Genomic DNA, 10,219 nt, shown 5'->3' on the forward strand with positions numbered 1-10,219 from the left:
AGCTTATCCGTGCAAGACCTGAAGTGGGTCCGTCAGTCCTTTACCTTCTTGTAGCTAGGTCATCGAGCAAAACGTGGCCTCCGTGGTCATTGCTCTAGGGGTAGCGAGAGTCGGAGCCATGCCCCAGCTCACAGCTCATTAGACAGAAATAGTCACATGGTCCTCACTTCTTTGCAAGGGAGGCTGGAAATGGTCAGAAAGCGTTTGGATACTTACTGGGTTCTGATTTTTCACTGCCGTAGCTGATCCTGCCTACTCCAGTGTGCACACCTAGCTGGTAACAATTCTTTTTGATTTTTCTTGTTATCACCAATGTCTGGTAGGTACCTTGCCCATTGTCAGGGCTTAGAAAGTATTTGGTCAATAATACCTATTGGCTAATGAAGCAAGATATATAAACAAGGTATATTCTTAAATTATTTGAAAACTGATTTTATCATAAGACAAGAATTATAACTCTCACACTGAAAAAAATGACTTATTACTGCTTTCTAAACAGTCTCTTAAAAGATTCAGACTTTTGTTGAAGAAGACAGCTTGGGCTGTGCCTATCAAGTAAAACATAGAATACTGATTTTTTTTTTTTTGCTGCTTTGTTTTTCTTTAAGAAATAAACAGTTGCTACTCTGTCTCCCTTTCTAAAATTATCCACATGACCCTTACCCATTAAAAAAGTCAAAATACCTTTCTTATACAAAACTTGCAGCATGTATTAAAGAACATAGGATGGAATAAAATTTGGCTGGATCTTTACCACCATCTTTTGGTAACTATTGTCTGTTAAATGTGATGGTGTTTGTACATGTGAGTGCATGTTTTATGCATGTCCACATAAACATAACAAAAATGCATCAGGCATATCTCGGGCAACATCTCAGATCCTTTTGTCCTTCCCTGTTTCTGAGGTCTTTAGACCAGCTTTTCTTCCCTGACTGCCACTGCATTAGCTGGGGATGTATGGACCCTACCCACATCCCCCAGGTCCACTCTGCAGTACCTTTCCTGCCTCTGCTGGGTGCCTCTCACCTCCTACTCTTGGCTTTCTTCTTGCTTTTGAGTTATGAAGGGTAAAGAGACCCACTTGATGTCCTCACATGCAGAATTTGGGGGTGTTCAGGAGTTAATGCGTCATGGGGAAAACCTTTCACCAGCAAGATACAGAAGCTGAGGGCTAAGTCTCCTCCTCCCTTCCTCAGGACAGACTGTCCTGCAATGCAGTAGGTCGTACACCCTCTGAAGAGATAGCTTTATGAGATGGAGCAATCACATGCACTTGTTAACAAGTGACAGCGAGCTTGGAAATGTCTCCTTGCACTGACTTAGCCTTTCTATGCCTTACTCCCTTTTACCTCACTCCTCCCTGGGATCACACTTGGTGAAAATCTAGTAACACCTATGCTTTTGCCTTGAGCTCTAGACTCTGGGGTACCTAGGAGCTGCAGACAGTCAGGATACTCTTGCCAATTCTCCCTTGGACTTCACCACCATGCAATAGAAATGAATTGCATCCAAACACTCATTAAACAAGGTATCATCCCTGCCTGGATCCAATTGCCAGGATCTGCATCTCTTCCCTCAACTTTTTTCATTTTCGTTTTTTTCCCCCTCCTGTTTTGGCAGCCAGAGCCCCTTCTACAACTGTCTGTGGCAAGCTGGGTGTGCCAGAGAATTCATGGCCCCTGGGAGCAGCCTTCAAAGAACAACTGACAGAGATTGCTATTTAAATAACTCAGATTCCTTACCTCCAGCCCCGTGGACTAACTCAGCCAAGATGCCATCCAACCAGGTTCCAGAGTTCCCAATGGCATTGGTGGGGGGGGCGGCTGCCCACGGTGTTAACTTGCATGACAGAGTGTCCTTTGTTGGCTGCTTCCTTCTCCTGTCTCACTTCCCCTCTCCTCCATCAGTGTATCCTGTGGTCACCTCCAGAAGACGCTCCTTGAATTTGGGTTCTGGACTTAGAGTCTGCTGCTATGGGAACCCAAGCCAAGACATCAGCCTAAGACATAATTTAAAAGATTGTTGTAAACTGATCTTTTTCATTTATTAACATATCCCATACCTGATGTTCAATATTCTAAAATTTATTTAAAATAGAAGAGTTTAAATGCTGCCTGATATTTATCATATAGGTTGTAGAAAGAATGTGTTGGACATTTCAGTTTCCAACTTTCCTATCCAGCTGTAAGAAACCCAGCACCAAACAGAGCTGAATAGGCTTTGTCTCTGGGGGTCAGAATTGCAAATAAATAAGCTACAGATCAGTCATTTGTGCACATGATGGGAAAGAAATAGCCAACACAGAGATTTCCCCTGACTTCTATTTGATGTTTTTTGAAGGTTGCCCTGTAGCAGGGGTTCTTAGAGAAATATCAAAAACATCTCGATTATGTTCTGCTTTAAAAGGAAATGAATTGCATCCAAGCTTTCATTAAACAAGGTATCATCTCATCTCATTTCTCTTTGAAAAATAATGACTGCGAAAGCTCATTATGTGGTATTTTGCTGCATGATGGATTTTGTTTTACTGTGGGGGCAAAATGGGCTTTCTGCTTCCTAAGGGACAGACCTCTCTCACTGTTAGACAGTTAGGATGATGGCTAAAGTTTTATTCCAATCCCCTAAGTGATTTGGGGCCAGTTAACCAAACTCTGTCAGTTCTGGGTTCTCATTTGTACATTGGAGGTAATAAGAGTGCTCCCCTTACTGAGTTTGATGTCAGAATTGTATGCTGTCGATGAATCTGTAGTGGCTGCTCAGTAAATGATAGCAGCCACTTCACAGTCATTGCATTTCTTTCTTTCTTTTTTTTTTTTTTTTTTTTTTTTTTTTTTTTTTTTTTTTTTGCGGTGAAAGGGGTGGCATAGAACAGAGGATGGGGCTTAAGAAATTATCCAAGGGACATAGCAGTGGGATAGGCAGATATCTAGATTCAGGGAACACGAATGCCTGTCTGCTCAAAGGCATCTCCTCTACATGTTCTTCCTGCTGTGCCAGAGTTGGACTCAAAGCCCTGCATAATTCCAGCCCATCTGCCTGGCATAGCCCTTTTCAAAGGACACCAGGAGGGTCTGAAATACCTAAGGAACTAGGTAGAAATGCAGATTGTCAGGTTCCTCTTTGGACATTAGAATCAGGATCTCTGGAGGTGGGGCCCGGTAATTTACATTTTTAAAAAATCTTTATTCTTAAAAAAAATAATTTCTTTGCCAGAGAGAGCACAAGCTGGGGGAGCAGCAGGAAGAGGGAGAAGCAGGCTCCCCACTGAGCAAGGAGACCAATGTGGGCTGGAACCCAGGACCCCTTGGGATTATTACCTGACCATGACCAAAGGCAGACACCTAGCCAGCTGAGCCACCCAGGCACCCTGGTAAATTTATGTTTTAGAAAGCTTCTCTTGTGCATCCAGGTTTGAAAATCCCCAGTCTACTTTGAGCTTCTAATCTGTCTTGTCCAGATTAGACCTGGCCATTGTCTCCTCCTCCCATGGCCAGCTGAGGGGGTGCTGCCTGCTTCAGCTTCCTCCCCTTCAAGCCTTCACCCTGAAATATTATTGCTTGCTTTGTGTCAATTATACACGCCTTTCCAGCTATGATTTTCATCTCTCATCTTTTGGATTATACTAAGACCTTAGATCTGCCATTGGGTGTGATTTCCACCCCTCCCTTTGTCCCTGTGTCAGGCAGCTCCATACCACTCACCCTGGTGCAGTTTAGCCCCTGGACCTCAGTCTCCCTGGGGTGTAATGAGGAGCTGATATTTCTAGCAGGTTTTGGCTCCTATAGGAGAATTGGCCCTTTACTAGTCCAACTTTCAGGCTCAGTGCTGCCCCAGGCTCCAAGAGACAGTCAGGCATGCTTTTTAAGATCAAGTCCCTGAAGTCATAAACCATCATTTGTCACATTTTATTTGTTAGAAACAAATCACTAAGAGTAATTCATATTCAAGGGGAGGGGAATTAGGCTTTACTTTCTGAAGGGAGGTGAAGGCATGATTTATAACCACAAAGTCAGTCTTTGGGGAAAGCTTCTTTCCACATACCACTCAAATCTTTTTTTCTTCTTCTTCTTCCTCCGCTCCTCCTCCTCCTCCGTCGTCTTCTTTTTCTTCTTTTTGTTTTTAGAGAGGGAGAGAGCATGCAAGCACAGGGGAGGGAGTAAGAAGAGCAGAGAAAGAGAGAAATGGAAAGAGAGAGAAAATCTTAAGCAGACTCCATGCCCAGCATGGATCCCAACTCAGGGGACAATCTCACAACCCTGAGATCACGACCTGAGCCAAAATCAAGAGAAGGATGCTGAACCACTGAACTACCCAGGTGCCCTCATACCAACCAGTTCTTAAGATGAGCTGCTCTGCTGGCCCATTCTGGCAGATTCTAGATGCTCACTTTTATCTTTGACCAGGGGTCCTAAACCAGCCACTAGAAAGAGAGCCCTTTCTGTCTATTTCCAATACTCAAACCAGGTTGATATCGATATCCAAGGGATCTAATCTCTTTATAATGATGAGGTTCAGTTGTTTATTGAGCACTTACTGTGTGAACTGGTAACTGGTGAATTGGTAACTGGTACATTGGTTATGCCCTAATTGCCTGTGTCTTACTTGGTAAGTCACATGTCCTAACACAACCAACCAAAGCCTTTGTCACTAAGAGATTAAACTGAGTCTGTAAGTTCCAACTTTTTGTAGGTTAACCAGAACTGCCATATGAATATATGCAGTTAGAACAGAATGTGAAGCTATTCAGCTGAGTGGGTGAGAAGTGGCTGAAATCTGGCCCACACTCCACCAGTTGAGTTAATTTGGACTCTATGTGCCTAGAGGAAAGGGAGACTTTTTCCAGGTGCACAGGTGTGCCATTGGTTGGCTCAGCATGAAGCCCTCAGGGCTAATTTTCACATCCGTGTGTGCGAGCTGGCAGTGGCCCTGGTTGGATGTCTTCTTTTTGTGCACAACAGAAACCAACTCAAACTGGTTTTTAGCAAAACAGGAATTTAAATGAAAAAAAAAATCTAGCTTTCATAGTTGTTTTCAAACATGGCTGGATCCAAGTACCCAAGACATGTAACCAGGAATCTGTTTCTCTCCTTTTCTTGGATCTGCCTTTCTTGATGTTAACATTATTCTCAGAAAAATTCTCTAAATGGTGGCAAGTTGACCTGATTTACTTCCTCTCTTAGCCACTGCAGGTCAAGAGGAAGTTTTCTAGTATTTCCAGTCCTGTGGTTAAGTCTTATGGACCTCTTTTGAACCATCCATGTGGCAATGGCATGAAATTCTCTGATTTGACTGTCTCTAGAGGTGGGGAGTTGGTTCTACCCCCATTCAAACCACCCTAAGGTTAAGAGTGGAAGGTTGTCTATTAAAAAAGAAAAAAAAAAAAGATGATTTTTCCAGAAAGAAAAAGTAGAAATAGATCTTGGATGGATTAAAAACAATACATAGCTATTACATCTATTCACTGGGTTCACAGTTGCCTATGGATTTTCTCTCATTCTATTCTGTTTTCCATTTAGCTCTTGCTCAGGGCTCCCTGTGGTATACACTGTAGCCTGGGTTTGAAGAATACTCATGGTCTGTTTTGGATGTATCAGTCCGTAGTGTCACTGACTTTTCCTTTCTTGTTCTCATGCTGTCTCACTTCCGAGTCTTTTTCTGAGGAGCAGGAGCTGATGTCCATGAGCACAGACTCTTCTGAAGGGATCCCAGAGAGCCTTCTTCTCATTCATAGGAGGCAGGTGGACCTACCTGAGAAAGGTCTAGGAGAGGATGGTCTAAGAATTGCTAGTTGGTTGTGCTGCCTGTCAGAATCCAGAGATTTGATCACAAGACAGGAAACAGTCACTTGAGGAATTTATCCTATCTGGGGCCAGGTGTTTCAGGGTGGCCCATTCTTGGCTAGTGTTCTAGGCTAGTCCATCATTTGCATTTCTTGGTCTACAGAAATTGGTTAAGAAATGGAGTCACAACCCAAGAACAGCCAATGCTTCTCAAAGGGAACATTTCTGGTTCTTAGGAAAGGGCTCCTTTTCTGTTTGTTTACTTCTTGCAGGCCTTGAATATGGAAGTATGCAAAAGCTTAAGATTTTTTTTGCCTGCTTGAAACCTTAAGGCATTATCAGCTCTGAGGAGCTGCTAGTATAGACAAAGTGAAAGCTAAAAATGGGATAGAAAAAGGCCAAGACCTGATAAGGTAGTTTTAGACCCTGGAGAAGTCATGCCTGACTTGCTAGACCACTCCTGGGCATTTCAGTCTTGAGATCCAGAAAATTCACTGTCTGTCTTGTTTTCTGTCACCCACAAACAAAAGATTCCTCAGCAATGCCTCCTGACACCATGCTGCTCCAGTGATTACAGAGGTCCACTAGGGCCTGCATGTTCCTCTTCAGACCCAAAGCCTGGCTTCTCACATCTCCAAGCTTATCTCCAGAATCCCAGTTAGCCTCTCCTCACCCTTCTGAGTCTGTTTCTCTCTTTGTAAATGTATGATAATAAGTCTTTCTCTTTTCTGGTGTCTCACTTTTCTCCCTGGATGTTCCTAAATTCTTGACTTTGGGGTTTCTAGTCCTGGAAAGAAATGCAATTATTCAGACAATGCCAACACCGTTGAGATGTTGACTTTGTTTTGAATCTGGGTTTATTCGCAATTGGTATCATTTGGAGAAAATGTTCCCTTGATTTGTGGGAGTAAAACAGCTTGACTATGGAGGAAATTAACCATCCGATAAGGACACCAGGAAAGAAAAGAATGCATCAAAGTGTATTGGAAAGGAAGGGAGAATAGAGAGAAGAAGAGCAATAAAGAGAGGAAGGCGACGTGAATTGAGAGATAACGTACTTGAATGAAACTTAGATGATAGTGTCTAACTTGGTTAGATAATAGAATACTGGTAGGGTTGTCAGAGTTAACAAATAGAAATACAAGACACCAAGCTGAATTTGGATTTTATATAAATAATAAATAATTTTTTAGTATAAATATGTCCCATTTAAAGATGGTCAGGCCATCTTTAAATATAAGAATATGGGGATTTTCTTTTGGAAGGTCAATGGGTTTCCTTGCTAACATTCCAGAACCTATGAGTGAGACTGACTCCAGCTCCTATCTTGAGCTCAAAACCATGGAGTAGTTGTCCTGTAAGCTCCTGAAACTTCTAGCCTCCTGCCTGTTTCAGCAGATGCCTTTAGCGGGCTGAAATGTTCCCATACTCTTTCTGTCTGAGCACTGTGAATGTATTCTCTTTGTTAAAAAAAATATGTTTTATTGTGGGAAATTTTAAAATACACACAAAAGAGCAGAGAATTTCAGTGAACTTCAATTATTCTATTTGAAGAGTTGTCAACATTTTGCTGACCTTGGCCTGCTTCCCGCCACCCCCTTTTATTTTGTAGTAGTATTTTATTTTAATTAATTAATTAATTTATTTATTTATTAAAGATTTTATTTATTTATTTGACACACAGAGATCACAAGTAGGCAGAGAGAGAGAGAGAGAGGAGGAAGCAGGCTCCCCGCCGAGCAGAGAGCCCGATGCGGGACTCGATCCCAGGACCCCGAGATCATGAGCCGAAGGCAGCAGCTTAACCCACTGAGCCACCCAGGCGCCCCTTGTAGTAGTATTTTAAAGAAATTCCTAAACTTCACATCACCCTCTTTTAAAATTTGATGTTCCCTCTCCTGTCCTCAAGTATATATCTGATCTGTTTAATATTGCCAAGATTCTACTTTCACCTTTGTTTCCTTTCATATAAAATAGTTAATATAAAATAATGTCTCTCTTCCTTCATGAGATGATCTTGCTTCACTTTCCTCCTCAGAGTATCACTATCATTCAAGACTTTGCCTCACTCTTGTGGCCTGTTCAGGCCTCAGGGATATGGTCTCCATTGTGCTGAGGGCTCCATGGACCACGGTGGGTGGGAGAAGGGGTGGGAATTATCATTTTTTTACTTCCTCTCAAACTTCCTTCCTGTGACAAGTACTCATCTTTTCTCTCTTTATTCCTAGCTTTATGCATCATGCAAATCTATACTTTTTAGAGTAACTAGGGGATCCTCTGATTGAACCTTTAAATATTCCCAGGAGTAGGTTTGAAGACACTTCGAGCAGCATGACGAACAGAGGACTGGGGCTCTCACACTTTGGGGCACACAGGGCCCCCTGAGGGCTTGTTAAAACACAGATGAGGGGGAGGGGGCGCCTGGGTGGCTCAGTGGGTTAAAGCCTCTGCCTTCCAGGGTCCTGGAATTGAGCCCCGTGTTGGTCTCTGCCTGCTTCTCTACCTGCTTGTGATCTTTGTCTGTCAAATAAATAAATAAATAAAATCTTTAAAAACAAACAAACAAACAAAAAAACACAGACCTGGAGCCCAGCCCTAGAGGTTCTGTTCCTATAGGACTGGAGTGGAGTCTGGCCATCTGGGGGGCACAACCTTAGAACGTGGGGATAGTAACAATTTTCTGCTTATGCAACCCTGAAGAAGAAACCTTGTTCTGGGACTGTGGGCAGGTTACTTAACCTCTCAGATTTAGTCTCCTCATCTGTGATTAACAGATGGTCATTCCTTCTCCCTTTCCAACGATGACGTGCTGTTTTTAAGAATGTCAATGGAGGGGAGCCTGGGTGGCTCAGTGGGTTAAGCCACTGCCTTCGGCTCAGGTCATGGTCCCAGAGTCCTAGGATTGAGCCCCGCATCGGGCTCTCTGCTTGGCAAGGAGCCTGCTTCCTCCTCTCTCTCTGCCTGCCTCTCTGCCTGCTTGTGATCTCTCTCTGTCAAATAAATAAATAAAATCTTAAAAAATAAAATAAATAATGTCAGTGGAGAAGAAGAGGCAAAACTGAAAAGAAACAAAGACCTTTATTTGGGGCCTCAGAACTGTAATTTGGGGCACGCAGATTCCGGAGTAACCAGAAATGTGTCCTGCTCATGTGAGGAAATCAAGAGGTGTTTATGAAAAGAGGGAAGGTGTAATTCCACAATTTAGATAAAGAGGAGAAGAGGAAAAAAAAAAAAAAAAAGAAGAAGAACAACCCCTACTAATCTGGTGCTGACCGGTTGAGAAGCTTCTGATTACTATCCTATTGATTATTTTATTGGTGCTATCAAACAAAACTGTCCCTGTTATGCACTAGTTACCTTTCCTGCCCATGTATGTTCCAAATGAGCCAGTCACTCTGTTGAAATTCCATGAGCAACTGCTTGTAAACCACTTGCCACTTTTGGCCCAGTTCAGGAGTTTGGGTTAGAAAGGAGAACAGAGCTTCCAATGGAGTTTCTCATGTCCAGAAATGTTAGCCATTTCCACAAAAGCAGCAGCTCACCCTTCCTGGGTAATGCTTTGTCAGTGGCGTATGTAGTGTGGAGTTTTGGGTCAACAAAAGTGCTGTTGAACTCAGGGGCGTGTACTCTGGCTCCTGAAGAGAGGGAAGGATGAGGAGAGAGCTAGAGGTCATTCATTCACTCAGTGTGTATTGAACACCTACTGTGTGCCAGGCACTGTTCAGCTGCTGGAGATACAGTTAGACAGGATCACCATCTTTAGGGAAATTGCATTCTAGTAGGATAAGAAAGAAGGGAACATTCCTGGTGGGGCCCTGAGGAACTAGGAAAAATACAGAGAGGAGCCAGCTAAATAATAACTTGTAGTATTCCCTCACAGTTCTGGAGGCTGGAAGTCCAAAGTCAGCTTCGCTGGGCTAACGGCATGGTGCTGGCGGGACTGCATTCTCTCTGGAGGCTTTTTTTTTTTTTAAAGACTTTATTTATTTATTTGACAGAGAGAAATTACAAGTACACTGAGAGGCAGGCAGAGAGAGAGAAGGAAGCAGGCTCCCTGCTGAGCAGAGAGCCCGATGCGGGACTCGATCCCAGGACCCTGAGATCATGACCTGAGCCAAAGGCAGCGGCTTAACCCACTGAGCCACCCAGGCGCCCCATCTCTGGAGGCTTTTGGGGGAGAATCTGTCTCTTACCTATTTTGGCTTCTCGAGCTGCATTCTTGGGTTCCTGGTGCCTTCCTCCATCTTCAAATCTTCCTTCCATTCCCTCACCTCACCTTCTGTTGCCCCAGAAGTGCAAGACAGTATGGGGCAGTGAAGAATGTAGAGGCAGGGTGGAAGGTGACCCAGAAAGGATGGGAACAATGTCTGGGAACTGTGCTGACAGTGGCCGCCGGGGCTCCACAAAGCCATGCGGTCACGCAGCAGTGATAAGCAATG

Source organism: Mustela putorius, unplaced genomic scaffold, assembly GCF_011764305.1.
Source record: "Mustela putorius furo isolate JIRA1106 unplaced genomic scaffold, ASM1176430v1.1 tig00003834_pilon_pilon_pilon, whole genome shotgun sequence".
In the NCBI taxonomy this organism is placed as follows: Eukaryota; Metazoa; Chordata; class Mammalia; order Carnivora; family Mustelidae; genus Mustela; species Mustela putorius.